Below are 13,079 nucleotides of genomic sequence, written 5' to 3'. Positions count from 1 at the left end.
GAGGCTTCTATGAGTCCGGGGCCCCGTAGCTCTGCTCGAGGCCGCCTTCTCTCCCTCTGCTCCCTCCCTGGGTCATATCACCCAGACCCGGGACCTAAAACCATGCACATTCTGGTGTCTCCCAAATCAACATGTGCGGCCTTGACCTCCGTGTTCATGCGTGACCTCTCCGTGTGCCCAATCAGCCCCACAGGAAGCTCTGGGGCGGGGGCGGCCCTTCAGACCGGCCCCAAATCTGAGATGGGGTCAGCTGACCTCGCCTCTGCTCCCCGGGGCCTCCACTGGGGTGGCTTTAAGGACAAGTAGAGGCCGATGTCAGCCTTAGGGACCTCGGGTAGGACTGTCCTCGGAGCACCGACGAGGCCCCCTCCCCTGGGCCGGTTGACTCTGCTGAAGCCTGCTGGCAGGGTGTCGGGACAAACACCCCGAGAGACAGGCGGGGGACCCTCACAAGAGCTGTGTCCACCCTGTCACAGATGGTTGGGAAGTTGCACAGCAGCAGATCTGCCACCCTCTCCTCGGTGAAGCAGTTACAGGAGAGGCCTGCGTCACCTCTTGCTGAGGGGGTGGGGTGGTGAGACACTGGAAAAGCAGCGAGTGAGAAATGTCATTGGGACTGTGTCCTAGAGGATGCACACGCCCTTGTGTGCCAAGTTCACTCCCCCCCCCCCTGCCCGCAGAGGCTCATCCTGGTTCCGGTGTCGAGTTCAGGCTCCATCCAGGGTGCGTCGTCCAAGTCAGGACGGCTTCCTTCCATGTTGTTCCCCAGGCACAGCTTCCGGCGCAGTTTCTCTTGATCAGAAGACCTATGAACTCAAAAGAGGCGTGTTCTCCTCCCAACACCCGAGAGAAGGTGGTGGGGCGGGCAGAGTAGGCACTGTTTTGGAAGGTGTGGGGGCAGCGGTATGTCGCCGTTGCTTCCACCGCAGTTCTATAAGTGGGTTTTATTTTTTATTTTTAGAGATTTTATGTATTTATTTTTAGAGAAGGGGGAGGGAGGGAGGGAAAAAGAGAGAGAAATATCCATGTGTGGTTGCCTCTCACACGCTCCCTAGTAGGGACCTGGCCTGCAATCCAGGCATGTGCCCGGACTGGGAATCGAACCGACAACCCTGTGGTTCGAAGGCCCGTGCACTATCCACTGCGCCACACCAGCCAGGGTTGTAAATGGGTTTTATGCTAATGTTTTTACTTGCCCGTTGTCTGTTTTCCCATCTGGAAAGTAAGCTTCATGGGGGCAAAAAGTATGTTTCTCCTGTGTGTGTGTCGCTGCATCCCTGGGGCCCAGCTCAGGCACGCACCAACCGACCACACTTCCCCTTGGCCAGTTAAAACTTACGTGGTTTAGACTGTTTTCGGAGAAGTTCAGGATTGTCCCAGAAAATGTTTATGCGCCGTAATAAAAGTATACTCTAGATGCAGTGACTTTCTTTTTGCAAAGACCTTAAATGATACAAATAGTTGGACACCTAGCTGCAAGTCAGGGAAAAGAAGATGTCTGCGGGGTTTTCAAGTTCTCCCCCGTCATCCGCTGCCCCTTGCCAACAGAGACAGGTGTTTGTTTCCAGGTGGTTGCCAGGGTGATCTAGAAACTGTTTGCTCTCTTTTTGCTGTTGTCTTTGGAACAGGAGATTGACAGGCTCACAGGCAGAGAAAATCCGGTTTGGTGAGGGTCTTTGTGAAGCTCCCTTGGGCGCCACAGTCAAGTGTTTCCATTATAAGGATTTAATCACTGAACCTACCCAGTTATCGGGACACGTCTGTGTGCCTGGCTGGCTTCCAGTGTGACCGGGTGTCCACGGTTGGGACCAAGGGCTAGGCTCCATGCTCCCCCCAGGCACCGAGAACTTGCCATCCCCTTGGCTTGGAAACCCTACTTAGAAAAGCAACGCCTTTCAGATTCTGGGCGGCTTCAGCGTGGCCTGCAAAAATGACCAAGAAATCAGAAGTTTTCCTCCTCCTGGAATTTCTTAGGGGGACGCTGGGATTTCCCTGGGAAAAGACTGTTTTCTCAAGTCTGGGGGACCTGTTCCCCTTGCAGGGAGGGTGTCAGGGACCCGTTGGATCACGGGGCCCTGCGGCAGACAGAGCCCCCCAGCGGAGCCAAAGCAGAGCCGCTTCCCAGCAGGGCCCTGAGGGTGAGGATGGCATCCCCCCAGGCTGCCCGGGGATGTGCCTGGTGTCGATCGTCGCCGAGGTCCGAAACGCGGAGGGCGTGCTCACAGGTCCGCGAGGTCCAGGGGCTGTCCCTGCAGCTTCCAATAGGCTCCTTCCTAGTTCCTTCCTGGTCTCTCCGCACTTCTCATCTTGCTGCCTCCCTTTCTGTCTCCATCTCGTGAATGTACATATTTACCCCCTTTCTCCTTTTTTTCCCTCCCTCCCTTTCCACTTGCTGCACTTTTTTTCTCACTCTGTCCAATTTCCCATGATCTTCCACTTCTGACCTTGGTTTGCTTGTGGACACAGAAACTTCCAAGCACCGTTTAAAAGCCCCCTCGCTGGGGTCCTCGCAGACTAGCTGTGCTTTAGAAGCTGTCGCAGGGCCTGGGTGCCCACTTCCAGCTGAACCCCACATCCGCCAACCGCCCGGTGGACACTCCTGCCGCTGACAACGTTGTGTCTCCAGCCGTGGGCTTTCTGGCCGCTGAGGCGAGCTCTCACATGCCAGGGGGCAGTCATGCAGCAGCAGTTCTGGAAGTCCCGTCCAAGGGTTGCTGTGCAGGAACACCTCACTAAAAGAGCACGTTGCAGCGTCCACATGCGACCGCGATGGAGGACCCGTCGAACGCTGGGAGATTGGGAAGCCCTAGCGGCAGCCGAACGCCCCCCGACTAAATGGAGACACAGCACAGGGGAGGTGGGGGCCGCAGACCTGCCGATGTTGCTCCCGGGTCGGTTTGGTGCGTTTATGATTTTTGCCAGCGTTGCCTTTTGACAAAGCCAGTCCGTCATGTATCCACACGTGTTACGTGGTGTTTCGTTTTTTTCGCCTATTTCTACCTAACACGCAGTGCAACCGTAGGACTCACTTGGGACACTCCCTCGTGGCTTCTGGGATGTCCCCAGAGCAGTTCAGGAGGACCCCTGCGTCCTCGGGGGTGTGGTGGCGTCCCTGCACTAGGGCAGAGGTTCCCAAGGCAGCCCCAATACCCGTCTGATGTGTGAGCTGAGGCATCCGTCGCGTATCTGTCCCATGACTCGTATAAATGACCGTTTCACTGTGCATGCCAGTAAACAGGGTGGGGGGAGGGTCGCTGCAGCCCGGTCCCCATCCCCCAAGAACCCGAGAAGCATGTGGGCTGTGCCCTGCCCTGAGCAAACAGTGCCTCTGCCCAAATGTGGAAAAATATTCCAGTCAGCTCCAACTAATCGGGCTCTTGGCTCTGAAATTGGGATAAACAAACCTCTACCCAGGGCGGGGAATCAGGTCCGCAGCCTTCGGGGTGGCTCTGACGCAGCCAAGCCGAGTGCCTGGAGGTGTTGGCGCGGCTGCCCTACCCCCGGCCCTAGGTGAATTCTGTGCCCACGCCATGGCGTGGATCACAGATGTCACTTCGCAGTGGCGTCATCTGTGCTTTGCAAGCCCATCCGTCGGCCAGACCACACTGGATGGTCCTGTGTGGTTTTCCCTGTCCAAACCCGGCTGCCCAGTCACATGGACGGGCAGACGCGTAGCTGCCTGCACGCTCTCACACGGCCATCTTGGCAGATTGAAAGAAATAAATCCAGGAGTGACATCTCTGTGTAAAGGAACAGGAAATCTTGAAGCAAAGTCAAGTACGTAGGAAAAGGAGCCAAGGAGAAAACTCAGGATTGATAAAGTCCTTACGATGAAAAAACTCAAAAGCGCTGGATAAACGCCAGAGATGAAGGAATGAAGCGGAAGATTCATGAATTGGAAGGTAGGGCTGGAGAATTCCACCCCAAGGCAGTATAGAGAAGGAAAGGAGTTGAAAAAGGGAAAAGGGAAAAAAAGCGTAGTTAACGAAGAGTGAGGTTTGTTCGAAAGGGGCCAACTTTTGTCTGAGAGGAGCTGCGGAGGACATGGAAGGCACGGGGCAGGAGCCATATTTGAAGACGTGGGGGCTAAGAACGCCTAAGAATGGAAGGAGAACGTGAGTCCTCACATCAGAAGTCCCTGCAAGCTGGGAACAGAATGAGTCGAAGCAAACCCACGCCTCAGCCATCACAGCGACAGCCCTCGGGATGAGGAGGGAATCCTAGGAGCAGCCTCAGGGGAAGGGCAGATAACCCCAAAGCAGTACCCGAGAACTGACAGAAGGTGCCAGATGGGATTGGAGAAGTCTCTCACAGCGCTGAGAGCCGCCCCCACCCGAGTCTGTCTGGCTCGCCGATTGGTGTCCCATGGAGCATTCGGGGGTGGGGGGGGGAAGCCCCGTGTCATCCTTCTTCAGTCCCACACGTGGCCGAGGTCAATTCTCAGGTGCCCGGCCCCTCCCCAGGCTTACCCATCTCGGTGAGTGGCCGGCCATCCTCTCATTCCTACACAAGCCAGAAACTTGACACTCGGCCCATCCCCAAGTCCTGCCCCATCTTATCTTTTAAGTCCTCTTCAGTCATGCCTAGGTACCCTTGTCACCTCCGGCCGTCACACCGATGCCAACATGACCCTTAGCAGACCGACCTCTGCCTCACAGGGGTACCCCTCCCTGCTCGAAGCCCACCCCTGGTTCGCCCTCAGGGCCATCTCTGCATCCCCTGCCTGTGGACCCCCACCTCCTAGGGCAGGAGTCTTCGAACTGCGACTCACCAGCCAATTCCTTCCTTCGGCCCATCATTATAAATAACATGTTATTGAAATAAGCAACAGCTGTCTGTTTCTGCCATCCACGGCTGCTTGAGTGGTGGCCGGAGCCCCTCCCGGGCCCGCCAATTCCTAGACTCTCTGGAGAGCACGGTGTGCGCCTGCAAACCCCCCAGGCCAGCTGCCTGGTGGATCAGGCCCACGAGGGCTGGGCAGCTCCCTCTTGCCCTCCTCACTGCAGGGCAAGATGCCAAGGAACCTCGGGCAGACCCTGTGTCCCAAAGCCCAGCGAACTCGTTCAGACTAACCCACCCCGGGTCCATGTGCCCCGCCTCGCCCGTTCCTTCCCACACAATCACAGTGAAGGCTTCTGCCCGCCCCGTATCCCCCTCCGACTCCCTCTGCCTCCTGCCCGCCCTTGTGCTGCCCCATGTGGCTCTGCGCCTTTTCTTGGGAGGTGAGTCGCCAACTGTCTTCTCGTTGGCCATCATCCCCTGGTCTGCTGGCCTTGCTCTGCCTCTCAGATCCATCAGTACTATGTGTTTTCACAGCAGGACCTGAAGAGGGAGGCGGTCTGGACCCTCAGGGGGATTCAGACGGGCCCCACAGCAGGGCACTCCGGGGCCCATGTGCCTGGTCAGGCCGGTTCCACGGGAAGAGAGCAGAGGAGTCAGTGGGCTGTGTGTCAGCAGGTGGTCAGCGGCCGACCCCCACCCTGCCCGGCTCAGCCCGCTCCCCCACTGGCCCATGGTCTACATCCACTTCCTTCTCAAGTTGGGAAGCCAGCCTGAGTCTTCCTGGTGGCCCTTGGAACAAGAGGACACCACAAACATAAAACTATCGATTCCTCTCTCGTTGTCATGCAAGCTTCCTGGGGTCTTTTTGGACCTTCAGCCCACCCACCCTGGACCCCAGCTTTACGGAAGGCAGCAATGCACATGACTTTGTCAGAGCTAAAAACTGTCTCCCAGAGCCTGATGGCAGGCTGGCTGAGAGGTCTGGGCCCAGAGGCTGATTTGTGGGTGAAACCACCTCACAATGAGGTCCCGCTTGGCTTTGAGGCATAGAGAGTGATCCAGAGCCATCCCCCAATCTACACACAGAGCCCGGCACGGCCGCTCTCAGCAACAGGAAGTCTGAAGCCGGGGGTGCTCTCGTCTCTCCGTCTGCCTGATGGAGCCCGTGCAAACCTCACAGAGAGGACGCCTGGGCTCCTCACAAAGGAGACGTGAGGCTTTGGCAAGCAGAGGAGAGGAAGAGGCATTCAGACTGTGCGACGGAGCAGAGCTGCTTGAAAGTCGCCGGGGCTCAGGGTGCAGCTCTGTGGGAGAGGTGAGGGCCGACACCGGAAGTACAGACCGGTCTGTTTGCAGTGCTGCGCCCCCAGCCCTGGACCTGCTGCAGATGAAGACCTCAGTCAAGATTTCTGGTGGCTGCCATCAGACGCACATGACCTCGAGTGCCAGGCCAACAGCATTCGGCCTTCTGATCTGGGCCGGCTAGCTGGGCTCCAGGCAGAAGGGGACAGCTAATTAGACGCTGTTGCTTCTGAGAGACCATGCCAGGGTAGCTGGGGGGTGTTTCTAGGCTAAGCTGGTGAAGCCATGCTCCTAAAATAAATAGCTCGCACTATTTGTCCCTCAAGGAGAAAATTCGCTCCGTGGAGCCTGTCTCATTATTCCTGGCAGCATACATGTGCAAAGCATTAGCCAGCAGACTTCCCCTCCGGGCCGGGTTGGAGAGAGAAGCGTTTCTGCCAAGGTCACACAGCCCGTTGGGTGAAACTGAAGCTGCAGTGACCCTTGGCCTCTGTCCTAACTGTCCTCTCATTTTTTTTTCCCTCTGCTTGGGCTAAGAGCCAGGGCTTATCCACCAAACCGTGGGCCGAGGCCATGTCTGATGTCTGGGCCCTCCCTGGGCAGGGATCCTCTCTCTGTCCCGGCTGAGACACTGGCTGCCTCCCGGGACTGCAGCCTGCACCCAGCACTTGGCTTTGTCCTCCGGCCGATATCAATTATCTCCTTTGGGGACCAGGTGGGATTACTGCCCCTGAGGGGAGAGGAGAGGGCTCCCATGTATCAGGAAAAAAAAAGAGAGAAAGAAGTGGAAGCTGGACCCAAATGGGAATGGGCCTGGTAACGTGCAGGTGGTGACAACCCCCACCGGACGGTCCCTTTGCCCAGGAGACCTCCTTGGCCCATCCAGGAGACCCCCCCACCTTTAGGACACCCCTAACCCCTTATTCTGGTGCTGGGAAGCTGGCGCCCTGGTCCCATTCAGTAGTTTTCTCAAATAGTTAAGTCCTCGGTGTGTGCCAGGCACTGTATTAGCTGACATCCACGCGGCCATAGTGACCTGCCCAAAAGCATAGGCTCTCCCTGTGTCGTCACATCAGAAATCAAGGGACACAGTAGCCACTGTGACAGGCACGGCCCTGCCCTCATGGGCGTACAGTCAGAAATCCTTCGATTTCAGGGGGTCAGTGCCATAGCGTTGGGGACAGAACAACAAATCTGAGAGAGAAACCTGGATTAAGAGGTGGGTCTAGCTTCTCCCCAGCCATGAATTAAATGGTGTTCAAGTGGAGGCGGGGTTTGACATCGAGACAGTAGACACCACGTGTCTAAGGCAGCCTCTGACCCAAATCGTCAAACCAAGGGGCAAAACCCGTTCCGTGTCTCTCAAATGTGCCACCCAACTTTACGGCTCTAAAGGCGTTAGGGGTGTCTCAGTGGCGAGCTGCTGGCGTGCCCTGTGCCTCACTCCTGCCCTGCTGATGGGGACAGGGGGACAGTGCCTCCCTCTGTCTTGTCTTAGAAGGACACTCATCCTGTTGGATCAGGGGCCCGCCCCTCTGACCTCATGTCACCTCATTTCCCTCCTCATAGGCCCTGCCTCCAAATATAGGCCTGTCGTGGCACAGAGATTTACTGTCTTTAGGACCTCAACCTATGGACAAGAGGGGCCCAAGTCAGGGTGTAGCGGGTTGTGTAGATGCCTTGAAGGCAGGGCAACGCAGAGGCAGCTGCACTGGGGTCAGCCGGCCTTTCCCGAGCGTGTTCAGATATGCGGGCTGTGAGGGCAGCCGGTGCGGGGAGCTCGGGTCCTGTTCGAGCAAACGGTGTTGAGAGGGGACCGCCACAGGGGTCCGACTGTGACCTGCCAGCGTCCCAGGAGCTGAAGAAGGAGCCCAGCCACAGTGGAGGAAAGCAGGTCTTCCACTTCAGCCTGACAGGTGAGAGACCCCAGCAGGTGACAGGACGAGGGGTGTGTGTCCCCAAACAACCTGCAGAAGCGAAGGAGCGAAGTCAGCCTTGAGTGCCCAGAAGGGCCCAAAGAATGCATGTACTCCGTAGCTACATCAGTACCATTCTTGCTCCCCTTTCCCGCCACCCTCCCGAAGCCCACGGAAGAGGAAGGCAGTGGTGGGGAATACCCAGATAGGCTCATCTCGGACCCCGTTCCCCAAGCAGATTTCCAGCCCAGCCAAAGAAGGGGGAGAAGTCCCAACTTTAAATAAGTTCAGAGTGGGGAATCATTTAATGCAACTAGCTAGCATTGAATTGAGACCGCATTTTGTAACTGACATTGGCCTGAGAAAGTGACCGGGGAATTGCTTTTATTATCTAGGAGAGACCAGAACTTTCATGGGCCAAGTTTTCATCCAGGGCCAGGGAGAGACCCGGCCCCACAGAAAGGACTTAGAGGGACAGTGAAGAGGACGATCAGATGGCTCGTGTGACCCCACACCCCGGGGTTTTCATGTGCTCAGCACCGCGGGTATGTGCCCTTCTCATCTTAAAACATGTAACTGTTTATGGTAATGCCTACAAAACACCTAAGACAGAGCCTGGTACACATTGTGTCCAAAGAGTTGGTAGCTGGTGTTCTTGCTCACAGTAACAGAGTAGCTGATCCGACCTCTGCGAGAAGCACTTTCGTGCGCAGCCTGCAGCTCCGAGGAGCCGGCCATGTCTCCTGCTCCTCCGAGTCGACTTGTGGTGAAGTAAGTCAGTTTCCGGTCCTCTGGGGCTTGGAGGCGCTAAGTCCCCAGCTGCAGGTTAATCAGGCGCCCCTCTGCAGCCTAATACAGCTTTTGAATTTTATGTGGAAATCCTAAACCTCCCCTTCTCGTTTGGTCTCCACTTAGAGATTTGAAAACACAGGATGGGTCGTATATGATTTCTCCCCAGACACGTGCTGAATAGTAATCACTCCATTCCAGAAAGCGCAGCAGCTGGGCAGCTTCAAGGCCCCTGGGACCGCTAATGGAACTGGACTAATACCAAGGACTGGTTACCCCGATACGTCATCCTCTCGTGAATGTCACTGAGCTTCGCTTTCTTGAGCTTCGCTTCAAGAAACCTTAAACCTCAACATTTAGCTCACTTCGGCCTTCCCTCAGCACTCTGGAACATGATTAATGGTGACTCCACGCCACAAATAAGTCATACATGGCTCTAGCGCTAATTCACGATTGATAGTGCTCGAACAATGGCCCCAGACAGTGTGGTGTTAATGGCCAGCCCTGGTGGTCTCCTCCTACCAGAAACCCATTGCTGAGTCTGCCTTGTGTTTTATGGCATCCCACTGGAGCCCCTCATCGGCCCAAGGGGGCGCCTGCTTTGTGTGACGGTTGGCCAGTCCGTGCGGTTGGCCAGGGTCGTGCAGACAGCCTCCAGCTTCCGGCCCCGGCCTTCCAGAGACGCGGAAGGACCCCTGATGTGTCTGCAAGGGCCGTGTTTCCTCCGGTAGCCCAGGACACCGGCATCTTCGGGACGCTCTGGGGATGTGGGCTGGGTGGGAAAGCATCCTGTGAACCGTGACCTTGGGAGGCAGCAGAGGTCGACGGTGGCACAGACAGGGAGTGACACTCTTACAGGCCCCAGGGGGTTAAATGGAAGGACGCCCGGTGCTGTGGAGAAAGAAGATGCGTCGGTGACGAGAGAACAGGAAGACAGGAGAGGCTGTCGGCAAAGGCACTCGAATCTGCAAGAAGTGGAGCTCCGGTGAAGGTATCTGTGCAGGTGACTGTGCCAGACAATTGCTGTGAAATGAAAGCTTGTAACTCTCCAGAATTCACACGTCGAAGCCCTAACCCCGCAGTGGGGCTTCTGGAGGTAATTAGGGGTGGTTACCAGGAGGTCAAGGTGAGATTAACGTGTGAGAAAGAGGGCCCCTCTCCAAACTCAGCCATCCCTGCCCCTCAATCTCTGGCCATAGACAGTAGGGAAACCATGAGCTTTGGCATCACAGAGATGCGACCTTCAATCCAAGGCCTGCCCCTCCCCACTGGTGTGATTTTTGAAGGACAGGGACGCTGTGAGCCGAGCTTAGCGGGGCTGGACCCACGGTAACGTCACAGCGCCCCCTGCCGGCCGGGTGCCCTCACTCCGCCGCTGGTCTAGCTGCTTGCAGAGAAAGTAACCCACCTAAAGTGTACAATGATCCAGAGTATGAAATGACCTTTCAAGTTTTTTTTAACCTTTGATGTCACACATTCAATCCAAAATAGCCATTGGTGATATCCAGCATCTTTACATGTGCTCACTGGTCATATTTAATGTTTTTTTGGAGAACTGTCGATTCAAATTCTTTGTCAGTTTTTAAGTGGGCTGTCTTTATTATTGAACCGTATAAATTCTTTATATATTCTGGATGTTAGACACATCAGAGATATGATTTCCAAGTATTTTCTTCTACTGTGTGGGTTGTCTTTTACTTTCATGATAATGTTATTTCACATGCAGTGTTTTTACTCTTGATGAAATCCAGTTTGTCTGTTTTTTTTCCTTTGATTGCTTGTGCTTTTCATCTCTTGTCTAAGAAGACTCTGTCTCACCCAGGGTCAAAAATTTTCACACCTGTGTTTTTCTTCCAAGAATTTTACAGTTTGAGCTCTTAGATTTAGTTTTGTTCATTTTGAGTTAATGTTTTAATATGACGTACAATGGGGACGCAAATTTATTTTTATAATATGGAGATCCAGTTGTCTCAGTACCATTTGTAGAAAAGACTTTTTATGGCCATTGAATGGTCTTGATACCCTTATCAAAAATCAGTTGCCACTTCCCCTGGCTGGTGTAGCTCAGTGAATTGAGTGCCAGACTGTGAAGCAAAGGGTCACTAGTATTATTCCCAGTTAGGACACATGCCTGGGTTTCAGGCCAGGTCCCCAGTAGGGGGGTGCATGAGAGGCAACGACATATTGATGTTTCTCTCCCTCTCTCCTTCCCTTCCTCTCTCTAAAGATAAATAAATAAAAATCTCTTAAAAAATCAATTGCCCTTTAATGTGATGATTTTCCTGGGCCCTCAATTCTGTTCCATTGTTCTATATGTCTATTCTTACAGTGATTTTGATTAGTGTAGCTTTGTAGGAAGTTTTGAAATTGGGAATTGTGACTCCTCCAATTCTTGTCCTTTCTTTTCAAAATTGTTTTGGTTATTCCGGGTCCCTTGGATTTCTCTATGAATTATAAGATCAGCTTGTCCATATCTGCAATAAAAACACAGTTGGAATTTTGAGGGGTGTTAAATTGAATCTGTAGATCAATTTGGGGAGAATCGCCATCTTCATATTAATTTTTCATGAACATGAGGTATCTGTACTTTTCTCTAGGTCCCTTTAAATTCTGTAGATTTCAGTGTACAAGTCTGGCACCTCTTTCGTTAAGTCTCTTCCTAAGTATTTTATTCTTTTTGATACTATTCTGAGTGTAATTATTTCTTAATTTTATCTTCAGAATGTTCAGTGCTATATACCAAATATCCATTTCATATATAGAAATATAAGTGTGTCTTAAACTTATATGTTGACCTTGTTTTATGCATCCTTGCTTAACTCATTTGTTAGCTCTCCTGGTTTCTTATAGATGTGGGGCATGATTTTCTGCATATAAGAATATGTCATCCGCACATAGAGATTTACTGTCTTTGTTTGCAATCTAACTGACTTTGATTTTTCTTCTGCCCAAGTGCCCCAGTCAGAACCGCCACTGCAGTGTGGAACCAAAGTGGGAGGAGCCGACGTCCTTGTCTTGCTCCTGATGGTAAGAGGTAAGCTTTTAGTCTGCCATCCCCCGGTATGAAGTCAGATACGGAGTTCCCATTGATGGCATTTGTCAGGCAGAGAAAGTTCCCTCGTACTCCTAGCTCATTGAATGCGTTTATCATGAAAGGGCGTTGGATTTTGCCAGGTGCTCCTTGTGTGTCTGTTGAGATGGCCATGTTGTTTTGTCCTTCATTCTGTTTTTTTGTCGTCTGTTACACTGACTGATTTTTACACACTGAACCGACCTTCTGCACACTGATATCAGGGACAGTGCTAGTGTATCTAGATGTGTAATACCTCCTGTGAGATGCTGGATTCAGTTTGCTGATATTTTGTTGAGAATTTTTGCACCAATATTAGTAAGTGTCATTGGTTTGTAATTCTCTTTTTTATTATACTTTATTTATTTATTTTTTAGAGAGAGGAGAAGGGGAGGAGAAAGAGAGGGAGAGAAACATCCATGCGTGGTTGCCTCTCACATGCCCCAAACTGGGGACCTGGCCTGCAACCCAGGCATGTGTCCTGACTGGGAATTGAACCAGCGACCCTTTGGTTTGCAGGCCGGTGCTCAATCCACTGAGCCACATCAGCCAGGGCCTGGTTTTAATTTTCTTGTCTTATGCTGTCTTTGTCCGGTTTGGGTATCAGGGCAATGCTGACCCCATAGAACAACCTCAGGAGGGTTCTCCTGGTAAAGTCTGTGACACACGGATACGTTCTTAATCCTTTAAACATCCGAGGTAATTCACCAGCGAAGCCACCTGGCCTTGCACTTTGTTGCTGTGTGCTCACTAGCACTGATGCATGTGGACAGCACTCTAGGTGTGGGTGGGGTGTGCGAGACCCAACTTCCACCCTCTAACAATGGGGCCCAGGGCCGGCCATTGGAGCGCATTGCAAGGAAGCGCAAACATGATTCACTTGAAAGTATGAATCACCCATTCAGCAGTGGGCTGTTCATCACCCAAACTGATGCTGGGCTCGTTGCAAAAGCACCTGTGACATGGGCCGAGGACTTGAATCAGGTTATGCAAAAAGGAAAGTGTGCGTGACTTGGGAAGACGACCGCCTGTCTCCCATCTGACCTTCCTCAGAGCGTCGCCAGTCACACACCAGCCACCCTTTGAAGTAGCAGAGAGAGCGGGTGGGAGACTCAGTAGTTTCAAGGAAAGTTGAAAAGTTGACACCTCCCAAAGGGTCCCCAAATAGATCCCACTGTGAGTATGTCTTGAATGTTTACCAAAGATGGAATTTCCACTCA

Source organism: Sturnira hondurensis, unplaced genomic scaffold (genome assembly GCF_014824575.4).
Source record: "Sturnira hondurensis isolate 20B ecotype Veracruz unplaced genomic scaffold, ASM1482457v3 Scaffold0007865, whole genome shotgun sequence".
In the NCBI taxonomy this organism is placed as follows: Eukaryota; Metazoa; Chordata; class Mammalia; order Chiroptera; family Phyllostomidae; genus Sturnira; species Sturnira hondurensis.
Note: the sequence above shows the minus strand (reverse complement) of the source record.